Genomic DNA, 22,306 nt, shown 5'->3' with positions numbered 1-22,306 from the left:
GATAGTGAGAGGCCCGCGCACCGCGATGAAGAGTGGCCCCCGCTTGCCACAACTAGAGAAAGCCCTTGCACAGAAACGAAGACCCAACACAGCCATAAAAAAAAAAAAAAAAAATGTACTGAGGTTTATTTTATGGCCTAGCATATGGTCTATGCTCCATGTGAACTTGAGAAGGATGTGTATTCTATTGTCGGACAGAGTGTTATATTGAGATCTATTAGGTCTAGTTAGTTTGTAGTGTTTATTTTCTGTCTAGTTCTATCCATTATTGGTAGTGGCATACTGAAGTCTCTTTTATTGTTGGATTGTCTAGTTCTCTCTTTATTTCTCTACATTTTTGCTTCTTGTATTTTTTTCTGTTATTATGTGCCTATATGTTTTTAATTGTTATATCTTTCTGATGGTGAGCCATTTATCATTATGAAATATCTCTTTATTAACTTTAAAATTTTTAACGTTTATCTTATTCATTAATATAGCCACTCCAGCTTTTTTTGTGGTTGCTGTTTGCATGATTTATCTTTTCCCTTCCTTTTACTTTCAGTCTGTTTTTATCTTTGAATCTAAAGTATGTCTCCTGTAGGCAGCATTTAGTTGCATCACTTTTTAAAATCCAGTATGACAATCTCTGCCTTTGGTTGGATTGTTTAATCAGTTTACATTTAATAGTATTATTGCTTAGTTGAATTTACATCTGCCATTTTTTGTTTTCTTCATGTCTTTTTTGTTCCGCTGTTCCTCCTTTACTACTTTCTTTTGTGTTAAGTGTATACTTTCTAACGTAACATCTTAATAGCTTATTATTTTACCGTCTGTAGTCATCTTCACAGTCCAGTACAGTTTTACCCGCACCCGCCTCTTTTATGCTATTATTGGCAAATGTATTACACTTGCGTTACATTGCCCAACATTACATTAGATACATGTTATTGTATACACTTTTTAAGTTAGTTATAAGAAGTAAAAAAATAAGCATTTATACTGTGTTTTATAATTACATAATTACTTTTACCAGTGCTCTTTGTTTTTTCATGTGGATTTGAATTACCATCTGGAGTTACTTGTAGTCCGAAGACCTTCCTTTAGTGTTTCTTGTAAGACAGGTCTGCTAGCAACAAATTCTTTCAAATTTGCTTATCTGGGGAAGTCTTTATTTCATCTTCATTTATGAGAGATAGCTTTGTTGGATACAGGATTTGTGTTTGTCAGTTTTTTCATGGAGTACTTTGAGTATGTTATTCCACTGCCTCTGGCCTTCATTGTTTCTTCTGAGAGTCAGCTCCTAATCTTACTTGGGTGGGGAGGTCCCTTGGTAAGTGACTGGTTGTTTTTCCCTTCTAGTTTTCAAGACTTCCTCCTTGTCTTTGTGTGGTGTAATAAAGAAAATGTCTCGTCTTTCCCATTCCCATCCCCCCATTCCAAGCACAGGGGTTCCAAACCCTTGGGATTCCTGAGGGTCAGGAGTCACTGTTACGCTAAGACATGAACTCACGGTGTGCCCCTCCACAGCATCAGGATGGGGCTTGGTTACCAGAAAGACCAGGCATAGGAATAGAAGTTTGGGATTTTCAGCCATGTCACCCCCAGGGAATGGAGGGGGCTAGAGACTGAGTTCTATCACATGGTCAATGATTTAATCAATGAATCATGCCAACAGAATGAAATTCCAGTAAAGACTCAGTGGAGCTTCATGGTTGGTAAACACATTGGGTGTATGTGTGTGTGTGTGTGTGTGTGTGTGTGTGTGTGTGTGTGTGTGTTTGAGAGAGAGAGAGAGAGAGAAGCTGGCTCTGAATCCACAGGCAGAGGGCAGGGAAGCTCTGCATTCCCCCCAGCCTCTGAATTTATACCTATTTGATTGCTTGGGGCCACTGAAATGAGGCTGGTGTCTTCAGTAAAGACAGTCTTGAGGAGGACTGAGCCTTGAACTTGTTGAGTCTGAGACTAACTCCAGGTAGTTAGCCTCAGAATTGTATTACAGTAAAACAGCTGATGTTGACTCTGACTTTGTTTAACTATGATGTATGTGTTTGTGGGTCTCTGTGTTCATCCTACTTGGAGTTTCTAGAGCTTCCAGAATGTATGGATTTTTGTTTTTCAATGAATTTGGGAAATGTTCTGTTATTTCTTTGAATTTTTTTGGTTGTTGTTGTTGCTAATTTCTCTCTTCTTCTCGTACTCTATTTTGCATATGTTGATGTGCTTAATGGTATCACACATTTCTCTGAGGTTCTTCTTTTTTTTTTTCATCTTTTTTTCTCTCTGGTTTTTGGCTTCAAGTTCAATAATTCTTAATTCTCCAAATTAAGACCTACTGTTGAGCCCCTGTAGTGCATTTTTAATTTTGTTTATTGTACTTTCCAACTTTAGAATTCCACTTGGTTCTTTTTGGTCATTTCTGCCTCTTTACTCCTGTTTTCTCCTTGGTGCAGCAGTGCCAGCATGCCTTCATTTACTTCTTTAATGGTGTTTCCTTCTGTCCTGTGAACATGTTTATGATGGCTATTTTCTAGTGTTTTTCTGTTAAGTCAAACATCTGGTTTGCTCTCACAGTCAGTTTGTATTGCCCACTTTTTGGGGGGGGAGGGTCTATGGGTCATACTTTCCCCCTTTTTTGGCTGCTTCAGAATTTTTCATTAGAAAATGGACATTTTGTTTTATTTAAATTTTTAAAAATTGAGGTATAACTAAGATACAACATTATATTAGTTTCAGGTGTACAGCATAATGATTTGATATGTGTACTGCAGATTATCAGCACAGTAAGTCTAGTTAATACCCATCACCACACATAGTTAAAATTTTTTCTCTTGTGATGAGAACTTTAAGATCTACTCTCTTGGCAGCTTTCAGAAGTACAGCACAGTGTTATTAGCTATGGTCACCGTGCTGGACATCACACCCGCACAACTTATTATAACTGTGAGTTTGTACCTCTGACCCTGTTCACCCACTCCCTCCATCTCTCCTCTGCCTTGGGCAGCTACCAATCTGTCTCTGTCTCTGTCTCTCTGAACTGGGTTCTTTTTTGTTTTGCTTTGTTTTGTTTTTGATTCCACGTATAAGTGAGATCATACAGTATTTGTCTTTCTCTGTCTGACTTATTTTACTGAGCATAATGTCCCCAAGGTCCATCCATGTTGTTGCAAATGGCAAGATTTCATTCTTTTTTATGGCTGAATAATAGTCCATTGTGTGTGTGTGTGTGTGTGTGTGTGTGTAGGTTGTTTCTATGTCTTAGCTATTGTGAATAGTGCTGCACTGAACATGGGGTACATATATCTTTTTGAGTTAGTGTTTTCACAGAAGTAGAATTGCTGGATCATATGGTAGTTCTATTTAATTTTTTTTTGTGGAATCTCTATACTGTTTTCCATAGTGGCTGCACCAATTTATATTCCCACCAACTGTGCAACACTTGTTATTGATATTTTTTGTCTTTTGGTAATAGCCATTCCCATAGGTGTGAGGTGATATCTTACTGTGGTTTTAATTTGCATTTCCCTGATGATTAGTGATGTTGAGTATCTTTTCACATACCTGTTGGCCATCTGTATGTCTTCTTTGAAAAAGTGTTGAGATCCTCTGCCCATTTTTTAATTGGATTGTTTGTTTTTTTCTATTGGGTTGTATGAGTTTTTTATATATTTTGGATATTAGCCCTTTATCAGATATATGATTTGCGAATATTTTCACCCATTCAGTAGATTACCTGTTCGTTTTGTTGATGGTTTCCTTTGCTGTGCAGAAGCTTTTTTGTTTGATTTAGTCTGGCTTGTTTATTTTTGCTTTCATTGTCTGTGTTTTTGGTAGAAAATCCAATAAGTCATCACTACGACTGATGTCAAGGTGCTTACCCAGCTGTGTTTTCTTCTATGGTTTCCAGTCTCGCACTCAAGTCTTTAATCCATTTTTAGTTAATTTTTGTGTACGGTGTAAGGTAGTGGTCCAGTTTCATTCTTTTGCATGTATATGCTGTCCAGTTTTCCTAACACCATTTATGGAAGAGACTGTCCTATCCCCATTGTATATTCTTGGCTCCTTTGTTGTAAATTAACTGATCATGCACGCATGGATTTATTTCTGGCTTCTCTATTCTGTTCCATTGACCCATGTGTCTGTTTTTATGTCAGTAACACGCTATTTTAATTACTGTAGCTTTATAACATAGTCTGAAATCAGGGAGCATGTTGCCTTCAGCTTTGTTCTTCTTCTCAAGATTGTTTTGGCTATTTGGGATCTTTTGTGGTTCCATACAAATTTTAGGATTGTTTGTTCTGTATGTAAGTAAATCTGGGCACTACCCCCCTATTCCTGTTGCTTACTTCGTAACTAACTTATCGCCTCCTTGTTTCATGTCCCGCTGGATTATCTTAGTGAGGTCTGCCCCATGCCCCCCAATGTTGAGTGTTGGGCGTTGCCCCTCAGGGAAGCCCTTCTCTGGGTGCACCCACATCGCCTGGGCTGCGGTGGGTTTGGCAGGCCTGCCTTCCTCTTGCCCTGACAGCATCCAGCTGTTAAACTCCACTGACTGCCAGCTGGCTACTCTATTATTTCCAGTAATACTCAGGGGCATAAATTGCTCTGCAGAGGCATGCACTCTGACTGGCTCCTTTGAGGGAAGCATTTCTGAAGCCCCTGTTCATCATCGCTCTGACCTCAAGGGGCCCCTTCTGGCTTCTCCTCCCCGCTTCTCTCCTGCAAGCTCGCTGCTCAGCTTAGCTGTACCTCAAGTCTTCTCTTGACTACCTTTCTCCACCACCCCCTGCTCTTGAGAGCACCCTCCCCTGTGCTGTGTCACAAATGAAGTCGGTGCCTTTGGGAGGAGTCCTTCCATGGCTCCAAAGCTCTTGCTGGCTCACAGCATCTCGTGTCCTGCTTTCCTCTGGTAGGGTCTCTGAGCCAGGGCTCTGGAGCTGGGGTGGAGACCACGACAAGCTTCTCTCTGAGTGGCACCCCACTCTAGGAGCTGAGCGCTAGTGGGGTTGGGGAGCAGCCTGGGGTCTCCTGGTGTGTAGTAGCTGCCACTGCGTGAGCTGGACCAGGAGACCAGGGTCCAGGGTTTCCAGTGTTCCGTACCCAGGGTGAGCCTCTGTCTGTGGAGTGGGGGCTGGATGGAAGGAGGGGAGCCTCACCTCTGGGGCCCACTCCTCGGGCGCCTCGGGATGAGAAGTGCAGGAGCCCTGAACCCTGCCTGGGGCCTGGGGGAGAGCAGGCTCAGTGCTGCCGGCTGTAGCTGGGGGGCCCAGGGGCCGTGGTCAGGTTCAAATGCCACCGATGCTTGCTTGCCTTTTGTACATTTTCTTAATTTCTGGATTTTCAAATATTCGTCGATTTTCTTGAGTAGATATTTCTTCGTTTACTCTTCACCCTAAGGAGCATTTCCAGAGGCTTTTAATGGTTGTGGTTCTGTTTGTTTACACATTTCAGTAGTTTCACTGGGGAGTGGGTCCTGGTCTCTTCAGGCCATCGTGGTGGAGGGTGATACTTGCTTTAATTTTTAAAGCCCCACTTAAGTAGGTGTCGCGTTGTGCGGGGGCAGGGTCAGCATGACCCACCCACCCCCGGTGCTGTCTCCGTTTCTCGTTTTGCTCATTTCTTGGCGGAAGTCAAATCCTCCACCTCCTCTTCCTTCTAATAGGAAGTATGTGGTACAGAAGTGAATGGAGGGTGGGAGTGCGCGAGGTAAAAGTCCTGTGTTACCTTTGCTGTTTCTGGCGTTCTCCAGGCCTGTGTGGAGAGGACACAGCAGCCGCCACGCTACAGCAACGTGGTGATTGCGGGCGCAGCTCTGCTCCGAGGCTGCACCCGTCGTTTACTGTCAGTTCAGGAGCCACTGTTTAAAATCAGTGTTTAGGATCAGTGCCATTTAGTGAGTTGTATGTCTCGAGTAACTTTCAAAAGGAATGAGGGATTGAGTTAAGATGAGCGTTTTTTTCTTTTATCTGTTGATTCTTATCTCTGGCTCTTACATATACGTGTCTACCTTTAAGTTTATTTTTGCAGTAGTAACTTAGAATACTGCAGTGACTTATAAACACTAGCTACCTTTGGTCTGATTTTTACATGTGTTTATTGGCATCTTTATGCAATTTGTAATTGCTCTGTTTTGATACTTAGAACAAGTTAGGTTCTTACTACTAGTTTTAGTAGTATGATTGTAAATACCTAAAATTTTAGAATAGCTGATGATTATGTGATTGTTATACAGTTAACGACGATTAGCTTCTCCTCCTGCTGTGGGAGTGGAGAACTGAATCTAAATTTCTGGTAGGATTATGGGCTGTTCTGTCACTTCTGCCCTGGAAACCACGCGTGTAACCCACACGGGAGCCTGGGAGGAAGAGGGGAACCGGGCCCTCCATCAGCCTTCCCTTCCTGCTCTGCCCGCTGCTGGTGGCTCACTGGCACCCCTCTCTGGCGGTGAGAGCTGAACCGCCTCGAGGAGGTGGCCAAGCTCGCCTTTCCTAGGACAGAGGCCCACGGCGGCAGAGCAGGAAGGGCCGGGACAGCGGTGGTGGTGGTGCTATCAGGGGCTGGAGGGAAGTGCAAATAGCCTGGTGCCCGCATGTGAAGGTGGGGCAGCGGCCTCGCCACACGAGGGTGAAGCGTGGGAACGGCTACCCTCTGGGCCGAGGAGACCTGGAGCTGAGACCACGTGCATTGGAGCCTGCCCCCCCTCCTGGGACCGTGGGCAGGGGGAGGGGGGCTGGCAGGAAGGCCAGCTGCAGAGGGGCAGGAGGGCAGCATCCCCACTTGGGGCCTGGTTTCCGGTTTCTAGCTCTCCGGGCCCCGCTGCTCCCTGGCGAGGCCTCCTCCTTCCAGGCCTCTTCACTGGAGGGTGTGCACACCTCCTTGCATGATTTCTGTGCTGCTATGCAGAAAGCTGGGCTTTGTGAATAATCATTTTTATTTTTTCTCAACCTAAGCCTCGTTGACGTATTGGCTATCTGATGATACTGGATTTGGCAGCTTTTTTATTCCCATTGCTGTGATTGAAGAGGATATTCAAAGGTTGTTGGAAGTGGGTGGGAGTAGATGGAATTTTCCTTTGGCTTCTGGCAACAGGTTAAGTTCATCCGTCTGAAATATTTCTAGCAAAAAAAATCCCCGTATTTTGGATCTTGGTTGGCAAAGTGATGGATTATGTTTCTTCACTGGGATTGCTTCTTCCAGTTTCTTTTAAGCGTCTTTGTCTGAGTGTGATCGGGCTGCTGTAACTAAACGCCACAGACTGGGTGGCTTGAACAACAGACATTCGTTTCTCGCAGCTCTGGTGAGGACCCCTTCCTGGCTGTAGGCTTCTTGCTGTGGAGGAAGGGCTGAGGAAGCTCTCGGGGTCCCTTTTCTAAGGGCACTAATCCCATCACAAGGGCTCCACCCTCAGGACCTGGTCACCTCCCAAAGACCCCCCCCTCCTAATACCATCACGTCAGGGTTTAGGATTCCAACATGTGAATTTTCGGGGGAAACATACATTTAGACCATGGCCTTCCGTGTGCTGACAAACAGCATTTCTCCCTCCTGAAGGCCCTTCGGCCCCAGAGTCTTACCAGAGGGCCTGCATAATGAGCCTGTTATTAAAGCGATTAGCACTTAGCGCCTGGGGTGCGTGCATTTGTATGGAACAGTTAACGCTCCTACTGGATTAGTCCTTTTCAGCACTTGGCAAACCTGTTGCACAGTTTGTACCAAGGAAGGTTGTAGTGGGCAGTGTGTATGGGTTTTGATTTTCCAGTTACATAAGTACTCCACATGTATTAATGTTTGTTTTCATCAGGCCTACAAGATTATATGAAGGTTATAATTTATATTGGTTACATAAGTTGAGTATTTAAGTCATCATTTAAGGTTAATTTTTATTTTGGGTAAATACTTTGTTAAAAAAATTTGGTGTGGCAAGGAAAAATTCCCTTTTCCCCACTCTCTAAATCCTGCTCTAAATAAGTAATTACCACTATAACATACAATTAGCCAGTTAGTTTTCAAATAGCTCTTTTAAAAAGGACATAAGGTAGAAGTTTTTCAGAATGGGAAATGATTAAAGATGCAGCTTAAAAGCTCTGAATGAATTTATTACGTTTGGTTCCGAAACGTGCAGAAGCCAAGAGCAGAGTTCTTTTGTCTTAACCATTGTCTGTGTTTGAATAGTTTTTGGTGTGTTAGAATTTAAACATTCCAAGATCTCTGTGTTCACTTTCTGAGATAGTAGAGCACAAAGAAGTCAGTGAACCGGGAGTGTGAACGGGTAGTGTTTGCAGGAGGGCCGAGTGCTGAGCTTCTCCTCCTGAGACGCTTTGGGTGATAATAAGGTGGTGGCCAAGCGTGTGCAGATCCAGGGCAGGCGCAGAGACCCGGGCCACTTCCGTGGGGACAGTGTCCACGGTCCTGTGCCTCCTGAAGAGATCTCAATTTGCACCTCATTTGGGGACTTGTTTCTAGCTTCAGGACTTTTAATAACACTTCATAGCTGCACCCCAAGGCTAAACGAGCGAAAGAAAACCGAAGGAAAAGAAGGGCATGTTATGCAGAAGACAGCGTCTCGGGCGTCAGTAAAGGCCGAGGGCTGTCGGTGGCGGGGGGCACAGAGCTGCTGGGAGCTGTTTAATGACAGAAGATCCGAGTCCTTTCAGGCCACGAGTCCTCCCCTTCTCTCTGGCTGTAGAACAGAAGGCTCGCCTGACCGGGTCCTGTGTCTCCTGAGCTGAAGACCTGGTCACATGACCAAGCTTCTCCCATATACTCGGCCTTCCCTAGTCAGAGAAGATCCTGTTTTCTTTCGTTTTGCCCATTTTCCTACTAGGTTGTTTTGATTTTTTTTTTTATTGTTTTATAAAACTCTTTATATTGAGGACTTCGGATTTTTATCATTAAAAATCCAAAAACTTTTGCAATCTTTCCTAGAAAAATAGCTTGTTTTTTTGTTTTTCAAATTCAGAAAGAACTGTAAAGTTTATAATTAAATAAAAGAAGCAGTACTCATTTCTCCCCTCCCCACCATGAGTTCTGGTCTCAGAAGTTACCCCTTTTAATGTTGAAGCTCTCTCTCAAGATACCTGCCTGCAGGTTACCAAGCTCAGTGCTTATCGTACGTTGCAGAGAGATTCTGTAGAAAGCGGCCTCTGTAGAGACTGGCCCCTGTGTGTATAAACTGTTTGCTCTTTGCTTCTGGGTTTCAGAGGGAAGCACTTTTCAGAGCAGCCTTTTCTGCAGCATTAGGGAGACGTTTCCCACGGGCACGGGGTTGAGATGTGTTTTATTTGACCTATCACCTACGGGGCAGAATCCCACATGCCCTCAGTGGCCTCTGTTGCAGATCAGATGTTTTCCGACACCTGAGAATGCACTGCTGCACATGTTCCTATCCACAGCGTCTGGGAGGCGTGGTCCCCCCAGCAGGGAGCTCTGTTCTAACTGGGGGCTGCTGCTGTGGCCACTGCATGTCTGTCTTTGATTCTGGAAAACCCTCAGCCGCGCTCTTGCTTTTCCTCATGAAACCCATCTTAGCTGCGTAGCACCCTGACTCTGGCTGAGCTCTGCCCTGCGTCAGTTTCTGTCTGGCGACTTGCCCTGTCGCACTGAGGTCTGCTCCTCCCAGAAGACTCAGTATCTGCTCGGTAACACCTCGCACCCTTTCTGTCCACCGTCTGCCTTTTAGTTTCCTGGGGCCTCCTCCCGCCTCGGCCCCCGCCAGCCAGCCCTTCAGAGATGCCCTGTTCCCTGCGCTCTCCGACTAGGACACATGGTCTGCAACTGTAGCTGTACTAAAGGGGACACGTTGCGTCTCATGTCTACCTGCCACCCAGTTCTCCAGTTCACAGTTTTTGCTCTTCCCTCCAGAGATCCTGTCTGCATGTAACACATATAAACACAGAAGGACATGTCAGTACACACATGCATGCCCAGATGTCCTAAGTACACAGAGTGTGTGTGTCCCCAGATCTGTACGGGCAGCTGGTAGCACCGCTGGTGTCCTGCTGGGGGGTTGGTGTTAGTCCTGCGGCCCCTTCTGCCCCCAGGTGTGGATGCACCGTGTCTGCCTAAGGAGGCCTCAGCAGACAGGCGTTCGGGTCGCCCCCCTTGGGACTCTGCAGTGAATTTTCCTGCTCATGCTTTCGGTACAAAGATGCACTTTGCTTTGAATCACGAACCTCTCTCTTTTCTTCCATTAGCATGAATAATTTAGTTGACTGTCAAATGATTAGGGTATTTAAAAGATTTAAACATTGTTGAACAAGTGACCAAACAAACCAAGTAACCAAAGTTTAATTGGTGGTTGATCAGGAACATTTTTCATATTTTAGAAACTACTACATGTGTTTGTTACTATCAGCGAACGCAGTTGTAACATTGCACACTCCAGAACGAGTGCATGTCCCCACCAAGGAGCATTTCCACAGCAGACCATTGTACAGAATGTAGTTTTCAGAGCAGGCCACGTGAAGCCTTAGCTGTTTCTCCACTTAGTCCAAGGAGTTTGCGTAGAGTTCTTTGGTGAGTGCCGTCCCGACAGATTAAGACTGTCAGCCGGATGGATGCAGAGCCCCCGGCTGCGGAGTGGCTGCCTCTGGTCGGGTTCAGTGCAGGGAACGGAGGGCCCTCGGCTCACCCCAGCCGTCCCTAAAGCTCAGTGCACTAGTGGGGGAACCGCTGTGTCCCTGCATTGGGCAGAGGGAAGGCACAGGGACACGGTCAAGCCAGCACGCGTGCCTCACTCTACCCGGGACGGGGACAGGGAAGGGCGCAGGTGCCTCTGTTACCTCCAGGTCCTCAGCAGGTGTCATCCTGCCTCTGGTCGGGTTCAGTGCAGGGAACGGAGGGCCCTCGGCTCACCCCAGCCGTCCCTAAAGCTCAGTGCACTAGTGGGGGAACCGCTGTGTCCCTGCGTTGGGCAGAGGGAAGGCACAGGGACACGGTCAAGCCAGCACGCGTGCCTCACTCTACCCGGGACGGGGACAGGGAAGGGCGCAGGTGCCTCTGTTACCCCCAGGTCCTCAGCAGGTGTCATCCTGCCTCTGGTCTGAAGAGTGTGCCTGAAGTGTGTGTGTGTCATCTGAAGGGTTTTCTAAATTGAGATACGGGTGATGTACGATATTATATGCGTTACAGGTGTGCAACACAGTGACCCAGCCTTTAAAGGTTATGCTCCATGTATAGTCATCATAAAATGCTGGCTGCATTCCCTGTGCTGCACAGTGTCCGATGGGCAGGGCTGAGGGCCGGGCGCCCCCTCGGCCTCACGCCGGCCCCGGTCCCCCTGGTCCCCCTTCACACCAGTGGCCGCTCCCACGCCCTCCCTCCCGTTTCTGTCTCTGCCAGCAGCGGCGGGACCGCCTTCCTCTCAGACCTCTTCACCTCGTGCATCTGTGAGCCTGTAAGGGCCCCCTAGCAGTTTTCCCGGAGCCGGAGAGCTCTAGTCTGGCAACGGGGCCTGGGATTTGTTTTCACAGCTTGACCTAGAGGCCTGGACTGGGCTGTGAAATCAGTCTCCTCCAGGATTACCAGTTTCTCAATAAATTCAGTGTTTAAACATAAAGTGGTTGTGAGTTCTAAAATTTAGAAGGGTTAGGAAATTAGGCTTTTTTAATTACATTTTAATCGGAACCTTGGCCGTCGCTGTCCTTTGGGACACACCAGACTGAGCCCCTTCCCGTGCGGGGTACTGAGGGCAGGGCCTCGGCCCCGGTTTGTGGCTTGGAAGTCATGCCCACAGCACCCACTGCCTCCAGAGTCCCCGGGCAGAGTTGGGGTGCTGAGGGGGGGCTCTGGGGAGGCTCCCGCCCGGCCCCAAGCCACCCCACACTGCCCAACCTGAGTACTTTTCACTCCGAAGCAGCTTCCCGACACGGATCCGAGCCCTTCCTGGAGAAGTGATGGCCCTCAGCCCGCCGACAGCATGACTCTGGAGTTGGGCTCTGCCCTGACACAGCGCGTGGCCTCTGGCTTCAGGCGGCCGGCCCTATGCTTTGACCTCTTTGATCCACACAAGGAAACGCACTGCCGGGCAGATGACTGTGGGGTGACAGCACTGCAGTAACGTCACCTGGTGCAGACGACCATGACACCGAAGCTGAACTCCACCCCTGCGGGGTGACAGCAGTGTTTTCCTGCTAAAAGATTGGGATGCCTGACCTAAGGAAGAGTAACAATTTTTTCCTGATGTTTGACCTTAAATACCTTTAAAAAATAATTGCTTTTATTAAAGCATTCACATGCCACGGGATCTGGCCTGGACCAGTACCCTCAGGTCACGTGGCAGCCACAGAACCCACCAGAGCCCTGTGCTGTGTTCTTCCTCTTCGTCCCTTGCGTTAGTTTCTGATTTTCAGAGGTATTTTGGCATAATATTTCCTTCGCCCCCATCACTGAAATGGTGCATCTCATTTATCACCATGCAGTTTTCATGTAATTTTTCTTGCTTGGGTAAAATTTGTGTCTTGATCCTCTTTTGGACCAAGAGTTGCCCTGGCAGCCTGGGGGCAGGTAGCTCCTGCTTTCTCACAGTGCACGTATAATCAGACACTTCTAATAACTCGGTTACACACTTTGCCAGAAAAATTCGAGATGAGAAACCTGCATCTGTCGCATTTGGATAATTAAAGCACTTAAAGCTAGAGCTTTATATTTGAGGAAAAACAAGAGTAAATGCAAATGATACTGTATTTTGGTCTTTAATTTTGGGACATTTTGTTCAATATTTTAAGATTACAAACTGTGAGACCGAGTTGGAGGGATGGCAGCTTAGAGTGTTTAACTTGGTCAGATAAGGCTCTTTTTTCCAGATCCAAAGAGACGAAGTTCACAGGTCTAGTTAGTTTGCTTTTTTCCAGTTTTAGGAGATATAACTGACACACAGCGCTGAATAACTTTCAGATGTACAGCACAGTGACGACTTATATATATTTCGAAATGAGGACAACAATAAATTTAGTTAACATCCATGGTCTCATAGATACAGAAAAAGGGAACATTATTTTCCTTGTGATGAGCTCTTAACAGCTTTCTCTTGACAGCTTTCGAATGCACATTACAGCATTGCTGACCGTGTCATCACGTTGCACATGGCCAGTACTTGTTTATCTTATAACTGGAAGTTTGTGCCATTTGACCACCTTCCCCCAATTCCACCCACTCTCCTTTGGTAACCACAAATTAATTTTTTTTCAAGATTCCATTGATAGCTGAGATCATATGGCATTTGTCTTTCTCTGTCTCACTTATTTTCCATAGCGTAATGTCCTCAGGTCCATCCATGTTGTCACAAAAGGCAGGATTTTATTTTTTTATGGCCGAGTAATGTTCCATTGTATATATGCCACATTTTATCCATTCATCTGCCAACGGACACTTAGGTTGTTTCCATATCTTGGCTGTTGTAAATAGTGCTGCTGTGAACATGGGGGTACATATATCTTTTTGAGTTAGTATTTTTGTTTCCTTTAGATCAATACCCAGAAGTGGAACCTGCTGGGTCATATGGTAGTTTTTATTTTTAATATTTTTGAGGAACCTCCACACTGTTCTCCACAGTGGCTGCACCAGTCTACATTCCCACCAACAGTGCACGAGGGCTCCCTTTTCTCCACACCCTCTCCAGCATTTGTTACTTCTTGTCTGTCTGATGATGGCCATTATGACAGGTGTGAGGTGATATCTCCTTATGGTTCTGATTTGCATTTCCCTGATGATTAGAGATGTTGAGGACCTTTTCATGTACCTGTTGGCTACCTGTATGTCTTCTTTTGAAGATTTTCTAGTCAGATCCTCTGCCCATTTCTACACCATATTGTTTGCTTTTTGTTGTTGTTGTTGTTATTGAGTCATATGAGTTCTTCAGATATTTTGGATATTATCAGGTATATAGTTTGCAAATATTTTTTCTCATTCTGTAGGTTGTCTTTTCACTTTGTTGATGGTTTCTTTTGCTGTGCAGAAGCTTATTTGTCTGATGTCATCCCACTTATTTTTTATTTTGTTGCTTGTGCTTTAGTGGCGATTTCCCCAAAAAATCATTGCCAAGACCTATGTCAAAGAGCTTTATTTTCTTATGTTTTCTTTTAGCAGTTTTATGGTTTCCAGTCTTACATTTAAGTCTTTAATCTATTTCAAGTTAATTTCTGTGAATGGTGTAAGATAGGGGTCCGATTTCATTCTTCTGCATGTATTTGGCTGTGTGGCTTTCCCATGACCATTTATTGAAGAGACTGTCTTTTCTCCATTGAATATTCTTGGCTCCCTTGTCAAGTATTAGTTGACCGTATATGCATGGGTATATTTCTGGGCCCTCAGTTCTGTTCCATTGATCTATGTGTCAGTTTTTATGCCAGTACCATACTGTTTTGATGACTATAGCTTTATAGTATAGCTTGAAATCAAGAAGTGTGATGCCTTTTGCTTTGTTCTTCTTTCTCAGGATTACTTTAGCTATTCAGGGTCTTTTATGGTTCCATACACATTTTAGGATTGTTTCAGTTTTTTCCACTTCTGTAAAAAATGCTATTAGAATCTCAATAGGGATTGCACTGAATCTAGAGATGGCTTTGGGTAGTATGGACATTTTAACAATATTAATTCTTCCAACCCATGAACATGGGATACCTTTCCATTTATTTGTATCTTTTTCAGTTTCTTTCATCACCGTCTTATAGTTTTCAGTGATCTTTGACATCCTTGGTTAAATTTATTCCTAAGTATTTTACGTTTTAGATGCCGTTGTAAATGGTATCATTTTATTTCTTTTTCACATAATTTATTGTTAGCTTGTAGAAATGGTACCTATTTTTGAATATTAATGTTTTAAATTTATTTATTTATTTATTTCTATTTTTGGCTGCGTTGGGTCTTTGTTGCTGTGCGCAGGCATTCTCTAGTTGAGGTGAGCGGGGGCTACTCTTCGCTGCGGTGGTGGGCTTCTCATTGCAGTGGCTTCTCTTGTTGCAGAGCACGGGCTCTAGGCATGCAGCTTTGGTAGTTGTGGCACGAGAGCTCAGTAGTTATAGCTCACAGGCTCTAGAGCACAGGCTCAGTAGTTGTGGCGCATGGGCTTAGTTGCTCTGTGGCATGTGGGATCTTCCCGGACCAGGGCTCAAACCCGTGTCCCCTGCATTGGCAGGCGGATTATTAACCACTGCGCCATGAGGGAAGTCCTGAACGTTAATTTTGTAACCTGCAGCTTTATTGAATTTATTGATTAGTTTTAACAGGTTTTTTTTGGTGGGGTCATTAGAATTTTCTGTATATAAAATCATGGATTCTGCAAATAGAAACAGTTTTCCTTCTTCCTTTCCAATTCTGATACCTTCTATTTATTTCTCTGGCCTGACCGCTCTGGCTAGGACTTCCAGTAAGTACTGTGTTGAGTAGGAGTGGTGAGAGTGGACATCCTTGTCTCGTTCCTGATCTTAGGGGAAAAGTTTTTGACCTTTCATCATTGAGTATGATGTTAGCTGTGGGCTTTTCATCTGTAGTCTTTATTATGCTGAGGTATGTTCCTTCCATACTTAAGAGTTTTTATCATGAATGTTGAAAATTTTGTCAAGTGCCTTTTCTGCATCTACTGAGATGATTTTTCTTTCGTTCTATTAATGTGATGTATCACACTTATTTGATTTGTGTGTTTCAACCATCTTTGCATCCCAGGGAAATCCCACTTGATCATGGTGAATGATCCTTTTAATGTGCTGCTGAATTTGGTTTGCTAGTATTGAGAATTTTTGCATCTGTGTTCATCAGGAAAATTGGCCTGCCTATAATTTTTCTTTTCTTGCACTGTTCTTTTCTGACGTTGGTATCAGGGTAATTCTGGCCTTGAAAAATGAGTTTACGAGCGTTCCTTCCTCTCCGATTTTCTGGAAGAGTTTGAGAAAAATTAATGTTAATTCTTCTTTAAATGTTTGATAAAATTCACCAGTGAAGCTATCTGGTCCTGAACTTCTCTTCATTGGGAGATTTTTAAAAATTACTGATTCAGTTTCCTTACTAGTGAATGGTCTGTTCAGATTTTATATTTCTTCTTATTCAGTCTCAGTAGGTTATATGTTTCTGAGAATCTTTCCATTTCATCTTGGTAGTCCAGTTTGTTGGCATGTAACTGTTCATAGTATTCTCTTATGGTTATTTGTTTTTCTGTGATATGAGTTGTAATTTCGTAGTAGCTTCTTATGATCCTTATATTTACATGGTATCAGTTGTAATGTTTCTTTCATTTAGAATTTTGATTTTGGTTGTTTTCCTTGGTGAGTCTAGCTAAAGGTTTGTCAATTTTGTTTATGTTTTCAAAGAACCAACTCTTAGTTTTGTAAATCTTTCTATCATTTTCTTGTTCTCTATTTCATTTATTTCTTCTCTTTATCATTTTCTTTCTACTAACTTTGGGCTCAGTTCGTTCTTTTTTTTCTACTTCCCTGAAGCACAGAGTTATGTTATTTGGGATCTTCCTTGCTTCTGTGTGAACTTGTCTCTTAGAACTGCTTTCATTGCATCTGTAAGTTTTAGTATGCTGTGTTTCCATTTTTGTTTGTCTCAAGATAAGTTTTATTTCCCCTTTAATATCTTCTTTGACCTGTGGGTTGTTCAGGAGAGCCTTGTTTAGTCTCCATGTATTCATGCAGTTTCCAGTTTTCCTCCTTACTGATGGTATATGTTGTGGTCAGAGAAGATACTTACCATGCTTTCAGCCTTCTTGAATTTGCTCAGACTTGTTTTGTGGCCTAACATACGGTCTGTCATAGAAAACATTCCATGTGTGCTTGAAAGAACGTGTATTTTGCTGTCATGCTATAGAATGTTCTGCATGTGTCTGTTAGGTTCATTTCATCTATAGTGTTCAGACTCACTGTTTCCATATTGATTCTCTGTCTGATCTATATCCATTGTTGAGAGTGAGGTATTAAATTCCCCAGCTATTACTGTATTGCAGTTTGTTTCTCTTTTTAGCTCTGTTAGTTTTGTTTTGCTTTTTTGGTCACACTGCGTGACTTGTGGGGTCTTAGTTCCCCAACCAGGGATCAAACCCAGGCCCTTAGCAGTGAAAGAGCTGAGTCCTAACCAATGGACCGCCAGGGAATTCCCTTAGGTCTGTTAGTTTTTACTTTACATTTATGTGCTCCAATGTTAGGTGCATAAATATTAATTGTATCTTTTTGATGGATTGACCCCTTTATCATTATATAATGGCTTTCTTTGTCTCTCTTTACCATTTGTAAAGTCTATTTTGTCTTGAAGTATCTTTTTCCATACATTCACTGTCAGCCTTTGTGTGTCTTTAAGGCTAAAGTGAGTCTCTTTGTAGGAAGCATATTGTTGGGTCTTGTTTTTTTAATCCATTCAGTCATTTTGTGTCTTTTGATTGGAAACTTTAGTGCATTTATATTTAATTATTGATAGGCAAGACACTTTGTTAATTTATTTCTGGCTATGTGATAGATCCATTGTTCCTTGCTTTTTATCCTGCTCTCTTTTATTGTGGTTTTTGTTTGTTTTTTGGCTGCTTTAGGTCTTCGTTGCTGCGTGCGGGCTTTCTCTAGTTGCGGCGAGTGGGGACTACTCTTCATTGTGGTGCTCGGGCTTCTCATTGCGGTGGCTTCTCTTGTTGCGGAGCATGGGCTCTAGGCGCATAGGCTTCAGTAGTTGTGGCACGCAGGCCCTAAAGCGTGCAGCGTTCAGTAGTTGTGGCACACGGGCTTCAGCAGTCGTGGCTCGTGTGCTCTAGAGCGCAGTAGTTGTGGTGCACGGGTTTAGTTGCTCCGTGGCATGTGGGATCTTCCTGGACCAGGGATCGAACCTGTGTCCCCTGCATTGGCAGGCGGTATTTAACTTCTGTTTCTTCTCCCTCTCACATTTTAGGTTACTGATATTATAGTTTACGTATTTTTTACGTTGTATATCCAAGGACAGATTATTGTAGTTATGATTATTTTTAGTACTTTTTTTCTACTTTTAAACTAGAGTTGTGATTTATGCACCACCATTATTACCATATTACAGACTCTAACTCTGACTATAAATTTACCTGTACTAGTGAGTTTTACACTCCCTTCATATGTCTTTATGATGTTAATTAGAGTCCTTATATTTTGCTGATGAGCTCCCTCAGCTTTTGTTTGTTTGGCAGAGTCCTTATCTCATTATTTCTGAAGGACAGTTTTGCTGGTATAGAAATCTTGGTTGACAGTTTTTTCTTTTAATATTTTATAACATTTTATAATATTGTATGTTAATTATAATTCAATAAAGTAAAAATTTTAATAATTAAAAAAATATTTTGAATATCATCCCATCCTCTCCTGGCCTGAAAAGTTTCTCTTAGAAATCTCTCCATAGTTTTATTGGGGGAGGGTAGTGGGTTCCCTTGTATGTAACTTGTTTCTTTTCTCTTGCTGCTTTCAGAATTGTTTGTCTTTGACTTTTAACAATTTAATTGTGTGTCTCAATGTAGATGTATTTGGGTTCAACCTGTTTGGGGTCCTTTGGGTTTCATGGATCTGGATATCCATTTCTCTCCCCAGGCTTGAGACGTTTTCAGCCATTATTGCTTTAAATATACTCTCTGTCCCTTTATCTTCTCCTGGAATTCCTGTAATGTAGATATTGTTGCTTCTGACTGTGTTCCACAAGTCCCTCTGGCTTTCTTCATTCTTTCTTTTTTTTTTGCTCCTCTGACTGGATAATTTCAGCTGTCTTCCAGGTCACTGATCGTTTCAATTGTTTCTCTGTATTGTGAAGGCTAGTTTTGAAGCTCTCTATTGAAATTTTTCAGTTCAGTGACTGTGTTTTTCAGTTCCAAGATTTCTGGTGTGTGGTTTTCTTTGTTTTTGATGGTGTCTACTTCTTTGTTGAACTTCCTGTTTTGTTCATGTGTTGTTTTCCTAATTTCATTTAGTTGTCTTTGTGTTATTGTGGTTCACTAAACTTCTTTAATAGGGTTATTCTGAATTCTTTGATAGTTCATAGATATCACATTTCTTTAGGGTCAGTTATTGGAGCTTTATTAGTTCCCTTTGGTGGTGTGACATTTACCTGCTGTTGTGATGCTTGATTCCCTACATTGTTTTCTGCACTTTTGAGTGAGTGGGTTCCTCTTCCAGACCTTATAGATTCTTTGCTAGAGACAGTTCTTGACCAGCTTAGTTTGGGTTTCTGGACCTGTCAGCTGCTAACGTGCTTGGGCCGATGGGGCTATGCGTGTTTACTTTGGGGCAAGGCCACTGTCTGAGCCCTGGGCCCTGAGGTCGTGTTGGGTGGGGGAGTTGCTGCTGGCTGACAGTGTTCAGACAGGTTGGCTGGCTTCTCTGCCCAAGTGAGACTGTAAGAGGGACTGCAGGGGCCTGGGTTCTCTGGTTAGGCTTCACAAACAGCCAGGATGGGACGCTATCCTCAGCAGTAGAGGGGGCTGTGCATTAGCTTCCGTGCCCTGGTGGGGCAGCAGGGTGGGCCTCAGGGTCAGCCCGGCTCAATGTTTGGGATCCCAAATCAGACTGGACTGTGCCTGAACTCCCTGGCTAGGCGGGGCTACTGGTTTTGCTCTGCAGAAGGGAAAAACCTCAGGCTGTGCCCTGCACTCAGCTGCCACTGTAAGCAGGGCTGCTGAATAGACAGCACCGCCTCCTGTGTGCTCTGCCCAGGGCCCCTGGTCAGGTGGGCTGAAGGCTGTACTCAGCTGTGGGCGGGCCGTGGATTGGTTTCCCCTCCCAGGAGCAGCAGATGGTAAGGCTCTTTGTGGTCTTGACTCAAGCTGACCCGTGCCCCAAGTTCCCTTGTCAGATGGTGCTGCTGGCTTCGCTTTGTGGGTGATCAGCTCTGCCTGTTGGACTCTGGTTGGCAAGGCTGGGAGCTTTACTCAGCTGTGGGCAGTGCTGTGAATTCACTTTCTGCCCAGGCAGAGTGGGAGGCCCGGATTTCCCAGTTGGGCTTTGTGCTCACGTGGGGCAGTAGACGAGGTGTGACAAAACCCTCCCGCTAAATTGCTCCAACAGAACGAGTTTTGGTAAGTTATGGATGACAACTTTCTTTCTAGGATTTCATAGATTTTCCTCCCATGGGGCGTGAAGTACTTTTTTCAACTGAGTTATGGGCACAAGGAAAAGTAATTCTTCCTTGTTCAGAGCTGAAATTCACTTTCTCATCTCTTTTGGACAGCTTCTTGGGTACCGCTCAGAGTTTCACAGCGTATCATGTTTGTCTTCATTTTGGGGCCGTCCCTTTCTCCCTGGCTCTCATCTCACTTATAAAGAATTTTTTACCCCTGGCCCTTCTGACTGCAGGAAGCATTTGAGTTTGTCACCTCTGCCCTCTGAGGATGGAAACTTCCTCACCCCACACTGCGAACGGCACTTGCACTCCACACAGCCCACGGTTCCAGTTGAGCTCAGGAGCGCTTCCGTGTCCATGGGCACCCTTCATGTGGCGCCTGTGGAGGGCAGCCTCCCTGAGATCAGGGGCAGAGCCCTTGGGCTGGGACCTGCTGGGTGGCTGCAGTCATGTCTGTGGGTGACATCCCCGTGTCCCTCTCGGGGTACAGTTCAGGTGTAAACGTGGGCACTGCAGGCAGAGCAGGTTTGTCAGTGAAGGAGCGGTCTGGCTTTGACACATTCTTTTGGGATCGTTAAGCCTAGTGTGACGGCCACGCTCCTGTAGGATGTGCCTGGCCCAGGGTGGGTCTCCCTCAGGCTGCCAGCCGGCCGTTTGCCCCATGCTGTACGTGAGCGCTCACCACTCAGAACTCCTACTGCTCTGTCTGTAGATGTGCCATCACTTGTCACTTAGTAGTTATCTGCCAGCAGAGAGAGGTTTTCGCACCTGGTCTCTCTGATTTCTTCCGGGTGCTGTGTCAGCTGTGACCTGGGACGTCTGCTCGTTGGGGACGTGGAGCCTCGCTCTTACGTCACCTGGAAGGTATTGCCAGCCCTTGAGTGACGTGTGGCAGCGGGACAGGTGTCCTGAGTCCCCACAACCAGAGGCCTGGATTCACACGCTGGGGACAGATGTGGCATCCGAGGGGGTGGGGTCACCTACAGGTTCTGAGCCCGGCCGGACTAGGGGCACCAAGGCCAGCCCGTGGAGAGAGAGGCGGGAAGAAGGCTGCCCTTCTCGAGGGGCAGCGAGGTGGAGGCAAGCCTGGTGGGCAGTGTCCAGTGGGAGGTGTGGGTCTGAGGTTTGTCAGAGCTCAGGGTCTGGCATGGGCCCTTATGCCCTCCACGGAAAGGTGGTGGGTGACACCCAGAGAGCTCTTCGCCTCACGTGCATCCCTGCACCTGCCCAGAGGGCGAGCACATCTGTGTTTCCCAATTACAGGTGAGAAGAAGCTGGGAAGGGAGGGTTTAGAGGCAAAGGAGAGGGGAGAAGGGGGAGAGTGCCCTAAGCCGGTGACACGTTCCTGCAGTGTGGGCCTCCTGGACTGAAGGGCACAGGTGGTTTGTGTTGAGGTTTTTATTATTTTAAACGTTTTTAGATGCTCCTTTTGGTGGTGGTTTTATCTCTAGTTTCCCCCAAGCTCTGGGGCCCACATCTAAGACTTCCCATCTCATTTAGATCATCTCAACGATTTGTAGTACCATCTCAGTGACCTGTAGTAAGTTTCTCCTGTAGGCTACAGAGTGGTTGCCCTAGAACTCTTTCTTTCCCCCAGTTTTATTGAGAAGTAACTGACACGCCTCACTGTATAAATTCCACACGTGTAGTACGATGCTGTGACTGACGTACGTCAGGAAGTGATGACCACGCTAGGGTTAGTTACCACCCATCATCTCGTGTAGATACAGGAAAAAGAAGGAAATAGGTTTTTCTCCTTGTGATGACAACGTAGGATGTACTCTATTAACAACCTTGCTGCACAGGCAGAGAGTGGGTTCCGTCCAGATCACTGCAATAAAGCAAGTCATGCCAAGTTTTTTATTTCCCAGCGTGTATTAAAGTTGTGTTTATGCTAGATTGTAGTCTGTTAAACGTGCAGTAGTATTATGTCTTTAAAAACGTAGACACCTTAATTAAAAAATGCTTAATTGCTAAAAAAACATGCCAACCATCATCTGAGCCCTCAGCGAGACATAATCAGCCCTGGAGGGGCGAGTGCGGCAGGGTCGCAAGCTGTTTGTTTCCTGTTCTGTGGATGGTCTCACACCAGTGCTCGCTTGCGGCCTCCTGGTTCAGGTTTCAGTGCTGCTGCATTTTTAACATTTCAAAGCATTTAAAGCCAGGTCTGCCCTATGGGAGATGCCCTCCTCCATCCCCTTCAAAGAAAACCAGCTGCAGTTGGTGTGATTTTGGGCTCCAGGGACATCAGAGTGGCTCACGGTAAAGGCACTTGACA

The 22,306-nt window shown here is 44.9% G+C and overlaps 1 protein-coding gene across 4 annotated transcripts in view; it reads left to right on the top strand.

Moving 5' to 3' along the window:
• TDRP (testis development related protein) overlaps window positions 1–22,306 on the top strand; it is a 58,848-nt gene that overhangs the window by 29,944 nt on the left and 6,598 nt on the right. The window lies entirely within an intron of this gene.

This window comes from Balaenoptera borealis (assembly GCF_965194805.1).
Source record: "Balaenoptera borealis genome assembly, chromosome: 21".
NCBI lineage: Eukaryota > Metazoa > Chordata > Mammalia > Artiodactyla > Balaenopteridae > Balaenoptera > Balaenoptera borealis.
The sequence above is the reverse complement of the archived record's forward strand: the minus strand, read 5'-3'. Positions and strand labels throughout refer to the sequence as shown.